Below are 10,422 nucleotides of genomic sequence, written 5' to 3'. Positions count from 1 at the left end.
ATGAGGATATTGCCGTTAAGATCCGAACATCTGTTTGTTTTCTTGAAAATCTATTTAAAAGGCGACTTCAGGCTATGCTAATCTCTCACCATGGGCTGTGTATATTATGGGGCGAACTACTGTGGATTCCTGGTGTGTGAAGTCCTGCTATTCAAGGGCAGGGTCAGAGCTCTGCTACACGATACAAAAGGAGTCAATACTTTAGTTCTCTCCACGGATCCCTTTCTGGGTCAAAGGGATTGTTTGATTTCCCTAACTTCAAAATCGTAAGTTTGCTTAAACTTTGACCTTGTTACAAAATCCCAGCAGAAGTCCACATCTCATCAGTTCGTAAGCTGCTGTCAACACACTCTGACATCCTAACTGGAACATTACAGTCCAAGAGTGACCGACCTGATTAAGGAATACAAATTTACCAATGCTATCAATGAAGAGGTATTGTTTTCTCTCTCAGCATTTATGCCTGAAAAAAATATAGTGACTATTTAGTGCTTTCATTATTTTTATTTTTAATAACCTGGTGTTACTTCCTTTTAAGAACCACGCTTTCTCCATTCCGTGTGCTATTGACAAAGATATCAATCCAGTGTCCTAGTTTATCGCCACAGGGATGGGCACCTAATCTGCATGGCCAATGAGAGCACCCAATCCAGGACAGTTAGCAAAAAAGAATAAGTGTTCCAAACAGAACCAATGGGTGTTCCTTTTAAAATAATCGGTGCAGCCACTGAGAAGGAGAGGGTCCTTGGGATCATGACATGTAAGACTACAAATCTAGAGAAGCTTATAATGTCTATGCAATAGCGAAGCGAGATCTGAAGGATAGAATAATCTAGAGGAAAGTTGAAAAGGGAGCGCAGGGGAGACTGATGGTGTCATTTGAATCTCCATATCCTACACTGCCTAGAGCCATAACTGCTTACTGTCTTGATTGCCCTGTTATAATATTGGTTAGTGCTTTCACCATCATTCCTTTATCCATTTTTGCATTAAGAAGTTTGAGTTGGGCTTTTGTCACTTGTAACTGAATAACTCCCTGTTAATTTTGTGTGCCTATAAACCAGAATATGCACTTACGATTTTCAAGCATGTTGCTTATTATTTTGTTTTTCCTTACAATACCAACACAGTTTATAATATCTATCTATTTATCTACACATGCATACACATACACTCATTTTCTATGAGACCCTAAGCAACAGGAAGAAAAATTTTAAACCCAGCCATTTAGAAGCATGTTTTAAATATCGATTTTCTACACAGAAAAAAACTGATGGTTGCTAGATGGGAGGGAGGTTGGGGGATGGGTGAGAAAGTGAAGGGATAAGAAAGTACAAAAAACTAGTCATGGGAATGTGAAATACAGTATGGGGAATATAATCAGTAATGTTGTAAAGACTATACAGGGTGTCAGATGGGTACTGGACTTATTGGGGGGATCATTTCATAGATTATATAAATGCCTAACCACTGTGTATACACCTGAACTAACATAAAGTAATACTGAATGCTAACTATATATATGTGTGTGTACATATATAGTCACAGGGTGTAAAGTACAGCATAAGGGATATAGTCAGTGGTATTATAATTGCTAGGTACAATGTCAGAGGGTTAGCAGATGTGGTGGCATTATCACTTTGTGAGGGGTGAAAATGTCTAATCATTATGTTGTTTTGTACTCCTGGAAGTAATAATAAAATTAAAATAAAATAATATATATCTATTTTCATGTGGTCCGAAAATCCTCAATTGATTAAAATTTATGTCTTTTGGATTCTTGTCATGAAATGCTTCAGTATTCTCTCTTACCTAGTTGATCCATCTCTTTATCATTTACTTGCTTCCATGAAGACATCTAAGGTGATTCTTTTCCTCTATGATCTAAATCATTTTTGCCAATAATTCAATGGGGTCATCCAATATTTTAATTAGTTTTGGATCTCTCCTCTCTTATAAGACTTAGAAGAAGATAGTCTCAAAAGTAAGTGACACATGCCTACCTTCATTCACTGAACGTGTTATAAGTGTATGAAGACATGTTCACTGGACAGATTATTAAGACAATTTCCAGTAAGAATATCTTCCTATAATTCTAGCATAGACTTTTAGATGCTGTCACATGCATTACCTCATTTGTTTTTCAATGGACCTACCTTACAGTAGGTAGGTACATTGAGATTACCACCTATACTACAGAAGAAATTAATACTGACAAAGAAAGGTAGCCTGCCCCAATTTACCCAGCTATCAAGAGTCTGGTTTCAAATAAAAATCTTCTAGCTCTAAATCCAGTGATAGCTCCATTCAGAGCAGTTGTTGTTTTGTCTGAGCCACGTATAGGGGTTCTGGTTACATTTTATTAGAAAACCAGTTGCTGCTGTGTTAAAAAAAATTTTAATAACTGTATAATTGTATAACTTGTATTTTTTTTCAAACTCGAGGAGACAGTGTTATGATGATGTCCTAAAGACAATGATCATGAAAGATGCATTTCTTGTCTGCGATTCAACTTAGAAAAAACTTCAGTTTAGGTATTACTTCTTGGGAGTGGGGCGAAGGCAAAAGCTTCTCTCTTTTCCAGCGTGTGGTAATTGGTACAGACTTTCCTTATGTGTCTTCTATCATGACAGTTAAAATCTTTTCTGTGTAACCCTGCTCAGTTGGGTTATTCACGCTGCCCTTTGTGTTAGAAGCCACTTTGATTCCTAGCCATGTCTGTACACAATGGTTGTTGTTAAGAAATATGTGAGTTAGCTCTGAAACTAAAAATACATCCCTCCTCTGCTTGGTTAAATCGGTTGAACTCCATCTCTGTGAGCAGCTTTGATCTAACTTTGTCTTCTATTATTTATTAATATCTGTGTTCTGTGATCTCCAGTCTCCCCACTGCCCATGTATTCATGTTACACAGTAGAGTTTGGGGCCAGAGCTGAGTTCCCTAGGTAGTCTGTGGCCTGACAATAGCTTCAAAGTCTCTTGCCTCTCAGTAAAAAGCAAGAAAATCTATCAGAGGCTACATTCTTTTCTGGGGAACAGGATATAAAAACCTTCCTGCCATTTGTCATTTCCAGCATCCTCCATGTTACACATTAAATAAATCTGGTTTAGTGCCTCTGGCTTGTGACCGTCTGTCATCTGTTGCAAAACTACATGTTTTTTGGGGGGAGATTCGTTGAACTTATGTCAGGAAGAGGTCATATTGATCTCAGTGGGGGATGTCATTCATCTCACCCTTTTCAAAAGACTCAGAAACAATGATCAATTATCTGCAGTAAATTGCTATGTATTTATTATCTAAGAGTATTCACCACAAATCATAAAAGTTTGAATTTTTCTATTCAAATTACTTTACAATGATATTTGAATTTTGAATATAAGATTCTTCCTCTAGTTCCTTCCTAGGTTCTAGAGTAATGGAAAAATAAATACAAAAGCAGCATCTGGTTTGGGATTATATCAGAAATGATGATTTCTCATATTCTTGCCATATCATATCAAATCACTATTTGAATTTTAGTTTTTACGTAAAGGTAGAGAGAAAATTTTAAGTATGTGTATAATAGCCATCCTATATATTTTGCCATTCCAACATCCAATAGTTATTTTAAGCTAGAACCACCAGTGTTATTATTTGGGGGACCACCACTTCACTCTGGCTCCATGTGGTTCAGTTCAAGTTACCTTTCAATTTCCTACATTAAATGTATAGTCTCACATCGAACCAACCATTCACATGTTACATTGTGCTAATGTAAGGGGAGCTTTCTTGACTTTATCTTTCACCAATATTTATTTGACTATTTCATCAATATACATCTTCTATCAGAAATCTGTAAATATTCAACAAATTAACCTCTGCTATAGTCCTATAATATGCCTCCTTTTAAAGAAATCTTACCATCGTCCCTAGTAATACTTCAAGGCTCATGTCAAGTTTTGTGATCCTGGGACTTTTGGAACTCTCCTCCAATGTGAAAATTTTATCCTGAACCTTCATATGTGTTCATTATTTCTACATTATTACCTGGCTTTTATCACTTTGTATGTTCATTACACAAGTTTGGGCTATCTTAGTAACTATTTTGGTGTGCCATATATAAAATATGACTGCATTAAAAATGGCACTTTAAAAGTTAGATTTTAAAAGTGTGACTTTAAAATAATAGTAGAGTCCAGATTCCTAATATATTTAATACTTGATTGCATGGCAGTAAACAAGATTACTGTGAAGTTACAACTGACTCATAAAGTCCTGAAGTAGTATAGCTATCCAATACCACTACAACAGTTAAGAAGTTAGGCTTACCCTTTATTTAAAAAAAAAAAATCTATTAATCCCTTTAACATTTATAACAAAAATATACTTATAGCAGAAATATTTTAGATGAGAAAATTACTTGGTATGGTCATTGCCCATAATCAATAGCTAGTTTTATGCTGTCACCTGAACTACTCAAGTAGCATATACTTAAGTCAGAACTAAAACAACTCTTTGAAAAAATTAATACAGTAAAGTTCTAGGGCAGTTTTCTGACCAAGACTGTGAACTTTTTGAGGGCTATGACTGTGCCATGTTTGCCTTTTACATTTTTGACCTCCAGTTAATTACTCAGATAATTTTTAAAAATTTAGTCCAGCAGTTGAATAAACAGCAAAATGATATGTTCCCATCTATCCTGTAGCTAGTGGATGTATTCAGGACCATGGACAGCAAACACTTCACTACTTCTCAATTAAGACTTCAGCATACTACTAATTAACTGTGAAAATCGAAGGCTTATCACCTCTCTTTGGTTACACTGAAAAGAAACTCTATATTTATATCATTAAAAGTAGTACAACTTTTTCTGTTTGGAAAGCAATGGGCTTACTGCTTCATTTAAGGGAGATGTCTTCTTTCTCCACAAATATGTAAGTTCCCCAATTGCAAGGACATTGTCATGTTTGTTGCAGTATCTTCATTGCTCAGCAGTGGTGTAAGACATAATAGGTTGTTTAATAAATGATTCATGTAGTGCCTCTGGTTAAAAAAAAAAACACCCTTATTATTAAGCACAACAAACAACAACAACAACAAACAAGTTAAGATTTGTTCATAAGAAAGCCAGTAATGGGACTCTGAAAATTGACAAGACTTATGTCGTCATCTTCATTCAAATTAAAGTTCAACAAACTGCTCATAAATTCTACATAACCAACGATCTATTGGGCTCTTAATTCATAAATTCACTGAGACCATTTTGGATAACTAAAATGCTTCTAAAGAAGAACACCATTACAAGTATATATTCTCAAAGATTTATAAGCATGGCTAGAGTAAAAACTATGGCAGTATTCAGAAACTATGGCAGTATAAATATAAGAAGATAAGTGAGATGTATGGCAGTGTGTCATGTCATGAAATGTTTAAACCTCCACATGGTGCAGAGAGGGGGTAGGGATTTGTGTGCTGGCAGAATTGTGCTCATGCCACTGGCATGCATTATTGAAGAATGACTATAACTATACAATAGATATCGACAACTAGAAAAAGATGGTGTGTTTCAGCCTAAGGTGCAAAAAAAAATCAAGAGAACATTGTCACATGACAGGTCTTTGAACACCCAAAGGGGAAAAACACACTTTGGTAAAGCTTAGCAGACTAAAAGCACTACACATAGTTAAAGACTGGCAATAACTTGGACATGACTAGTTGCTTTGCCCTAAGCTCACAGCTGCTATGAACTGATATTAGTCCTCTGAATACTAGTCTTGAAAGTGAAAAGAAAAAAGATTATGAAAATATACTGTCTCTTTCTATTAATATTCATTGCTTTATGTAACTCTGACCTACAGAATTTCAAAGCAGATCTAAGCGACCAGATATAGAATGGGTTTTCTTTTTCTGATATAGGATCTGAGTGATTTGGGGTGATGAGGAGATTGATAGCCTCCTCACCTTCCAGACAGTGGCTTCAAGTGTCTCTCTAAACACTGATGAAATATGACTTTGGAAATGCCGGCTGTAGCAATTCTGAATGAAAACCATAGGCCCTCCTCCCAACATGCAAACTCGCACACATCCCCTGAAAAAATTTTTTTCTGTTTTTCAAACTGTGTAAGGTGCCCCTTTCCTAGAATAAAAACAGAGCCTATCTAGAACAACCTCTTGTTGAAAGTTTAAAAATCAGCTGGTCATTTCCTGCCTCAGTGTCAATCAACTTGTATCACTGATTATTTTTTTCACTGAGCTATCTATACAACCCCCAAACAGTATTTTATAAAAAAGCAAACATAGTTAAATCCAAACATATCGCCAGTTAGATCATCACGTGTGACAGATTTAATTTTCCAATTAACTTACACTTTTTTTGGATGGACTTCCCTCATATTGCTGTTTTAAACAGACCTCCATATAAAAGCATTGCTGGAATTAACTGGCTGAATCAAATTCCAGTGGACAAATCTGTATTAGTCATCATTTCTACACGTAGTATTAACTTGGGACAAAATGAGCATTAATCCATAGGAAGAAGGAGAGACATGAAAGCATAGCTTGTGTCACAGGACAATGACTTCATTGGTCAGTAGACAACAAAGCCAACATTTCATTTTCCCATCATTATCATGTTTTTGTAAGGCGGCAATATGGAATCCAAGAAGGAGCATAAAACTAGCTGAATTGGTAGCTTTAACACAGGTGGTGTTCTAGGTGAGACCAGGCCAGTAAGCAAAGGCGAAATGCAGAACACTGTATTTATCATGACAAGGAGATAATATTTTATCCCAAGGCCATGGAGAAGCATCACTGCGTCATGTAAACAGAAGAGCATCTTTTATCAGATGGACAGCAGAGCAAGTAACTGGAAGGCCATTGCAGTAGCATGAGTGACAGATGACAGGATCCAGCTCAAGGCAAAGATGCAAAACTCATCATCATCACTGCTTCTGTTCACAGGCTTCTGGGGGCTCTGTGCAGACCCCGTCTTGGGGTCTTTAAGCATCTTTTGGAAATATTTATTTGTGTATCTCTCTTTTCCCCTGGAAGAAGTGAGTGTCTAGAGGACCGAAAATTACCTGAACTGTCTCTGGACTTCGTTTACAACATTGCACTCTCCTCTCCAATTACCTCCATTTATCCTCTCTGTCCTGGCAGCAAAAACAAAACAAACAAACAAACGAAAAACAAAAACAAAAGCCCCCAAAACACAGGGAGATAATTTGAGAAATCTAATGCAGTACTTAGTGACAAGATCTAAGGAAACCACAAATGATGGTGCCGCATCTCAGGGTTAGCAACATTGGGGGACAACAACCACTTCTCAGCCTGAAGGAGCAGGAAGAGGAAGTGAAATGTAATTCAGAGAAAGAGGGAGAGCTGAGTGGAGAGGCTGTCTCTCAGGACTTGTTATTTTGGTCAAGAGATGAGCCAGAGGGGCCCTATAAGAAGGGATATAGGGGAAGAATACCCCAATTTCACCCCTCTCTCCCTCCAATATACTGGCAGGGCCCACTGTTGTCCAACCCAATAGGAAGCTAGAATGCAAGGGAGCATGTTGATTTCTTTCCTACCAACTGCACAGATCAGCCTCCGCCCTGGGGGCACAAGGTAGGGTGGAAGAGAAAAGAGAACAGGCCTGGAGGTGCTCAGAGGCATGCCCTTCACAAACTTTGTAATGTAGGTAAAAACTGTGTTTATAACATAAATGCAACTCAAGACCATATCCTTCCATGAGGACATTCTCTGAGCACCTGTCTGCATAGAAATTTTAGGTCCAGCACTGTTGTTGGTGGTCCCAACATTCAAAATGGAAAGATTTCACTAAACATCTGCTTCGTCAAGTTTTGTATTAGTAACTTAAAAATATAAGTATTCTTTCTTCTTGATGCATTCTTCTTTGCATTCTTTCCTCTTATCTCATTTATTCTTCTTAGTAATTTACTCGCTTGCATAATTTTTGCCTTATATTTTACAGATGAGGAAACTGTGAGAGAGGAGAGTTACAGGAAACTAAAGAGAGGTCAAGTGACATGGAAAGGCCACCCACCCTGATCTTGGGGTCAGGAACCTATTCCAGGTCTTCAGACCTCACATGAGCAATAGCATCTGTACTGTGCCATACCTGGGAATGGAGCAGCTGCCTTAAAGAGGAAGAGCACTATCCTGGGTCTGCATGATCTGATTTAACCCTGACCCTCAAGTAGACCACAGAACGTCCTGCTCCATTGTAGGTGATGCCGTGACCCACATGGAACCACCTTCCAAAGAAAGACGGAGGTCTTCACTTTGAAGAATTGGCTATCGGGCTAAGAATGGTACATGAACATGAAAAGGTTGGTGCTCATTAAATTCTGAAAATACACTAAATCTGCTTTAATGTGAACAAATAACAGACATTTTTATCCCGATTTATTGTAGAAGGGCTGTCATCCAAATAAATAATAGATGACGATAATGTGGTACTTTCGAGATTCTTTTCTCATGTTTGAAAGATGAGGGTCATCAGAGATAATAAGTATTGCAAATCAGCCTATGAAGAAAAAGATAAATATTAAGATTGCAAATTGAGGAAATTAAAACTCTGTATTTAGGGAAATAAAACACTGGAGTCTCTTTTTTCCTCTAGATAAAGTAAAGTAATTGTGTAATATGAAAATTGGAGCAGAATATAATGCGCAATTAGGCAACAAGAGGAAAACAACCAATTCTGTGTGTGTGTGTTTGGGGGGCGGTGGATAAATAAAATTAAGGCTTACAAACCAAACAATTAATTACAAGTAATTATGTGCAGGTTAAGGTATTTTTTTTTAATAATATGCTTTCCATGAAAAATTAGCATACCGCAACAGTAAGATATTTTAGGAACGGTTCTACTAAGGAGTACTCTGAAAATAAGAACCAGGAAGCTTAGGAACAAAGTATGTCAAAGAGATAAGGTTAATGGAGGTTCCAGTACTGGCTTAAAAGCAGAAATGTCGGCTTTGTATTTCTGTATTATTGGTAGCAGTTTCTGTCAGGTCAGGATAAAACCACTGACAGCATGTTCCTGATTCCTTTCAATGGTGAGGTATTTATTTCAGGACAGATTTTGTTTTGTAGAATCTTTGCTTTCATTATCCTTTATTAAACATAGCCACTAAATAAATTTTCTCTATTTTTCCTGCTTGCTTAATCCCAGATAAATCTCAGATAATTAGCTTGAGCTTTGGAAAATCGTGTTGCCTGGTACAAATGAAATGAAGTTTTATGCCGTGCCAGAGGAAGTTACAACCTGTTGTGGGAATAGAAATGCTTTGTTGGGAGTTCCTTGCCTGTGGTTATATATGAATTGAAGAGAGAACAGAGGAAATTATTCGGCTCTGAAAATCCTTCTTCAGCCAACAATAATTTTTAAAGAGTAAAATGTTTTATTTTCGTTCACTTTCTTTGACATCTTACACCTAAAATCATTATTTTGGTTATACTGTCAATACGTCAATAAAAGTGATTATAAGACAAAAATGAAGAATGGCTATCATCAACAAGACAAATAGTAACAAATGTTGGAGAGGCTGTGGAGAAAAAGGAACCCTCATACACTGTTGGTGGGAATGCAGACTGGTGCAGCCGCTATGGAAGGCAGTGTGGAGGTTCCTCAAAAAATTACGAATAGAATTACCATATGACCCAGCAACCCCTCTCCTGGGTACCTACCCAAAAAATCTTAAAACATTTATCCATAAAGACACGTGTGCGCCAATGTTCACTGCAGCTTTATTTACGGTGGCCAAGACATGGAAACAACCAAAATGTCCTTCGATCGATGAATGGATAAAGAAGTTGTGGTATATATACACAATGGAATACTATTCGGTGGTAAGAAAAGATGAAACAGGACCATTTGTGACAACATGGATGGATCTTGAGATTATAATGCTAAGCGAAATAAATCAGACAGAAAAAGCAGAGAACAATTTAATTTCACTGATATGTGGTATATGAACCAAAAACAACAAAAGAACAAGACAAACAAATGAGAAACAAAAACTCATAAACACAGACAATATTTTAGTGGTTTCCAGAGGATAAGGGGGGGCCGGGATGGTAGATGAGGGTAAAGGGGATCAAATATATGGTGATGGAAGGAGAACTGACTCTGGGTTGTGAACACACAATGGGATTTATAGATGATGTAATACAGAATTGTACACCTGAAATCTATGTAACTTTACTAAAAATTGTCACCCCAATAAACTTTAATTAAAAAAAAGACAAAAATGTAAAATTCAGACAAAATATGCACTTCAGCTATGTCTCCTCAGGGGCTAGCACAGGGCCTGGCACGCAAGGATAATTGTTTTATGAAAAATAAAAGATAACAGGATCCACTCTCTGAGAGCATTTGGTAATGACACTTTCACTCTTGTCTTCCAGATCCCAAACCTCAGCCCTGTATTTGT

The 10,422-nt window shown here is 37.0% G+C and overlaps 1 long non-coding RNA gene across 1 annotated transcript; it reads left to right on the top strand.

Moving 5' to 3' along the window:
• The first annotated feature begins 334 nt into the window (after positions 1–334).
• Positions 335–9,548, top strand: LOC141567122 (uncharacterized). The gene is made up of 3 exons (XR_012489516.1): positions 335–435; positions 7,959–8,316; positions 9,162–9,548. It is a non-coding gene; the product is annotated as an uncharacterized LOC141567122 (long non-coding RNA).
• The last annotated feature ends 874 nt before the right edge of the window (positions 9,549–10,422 follow it).

This window comes from Rhinolophus sinicus, linkage group LG10 (genome assembly GCF_036562045.2).
Source record: "Rhinolophus sinicus isolate RSC01 linkage group LG10, ASM3656204v1, whole genome shotgun sequence".
NCBI classification, from domain to species: Eukaryota; Metazoa; Chordata; class Mammalia; order Chiroptera; family Rhinolophidae; genus Rhinolophus; species Rhinolophus sinicus.
This window is presented reverse-complemented; position numbering and strand designations above follow the sequence as displayed.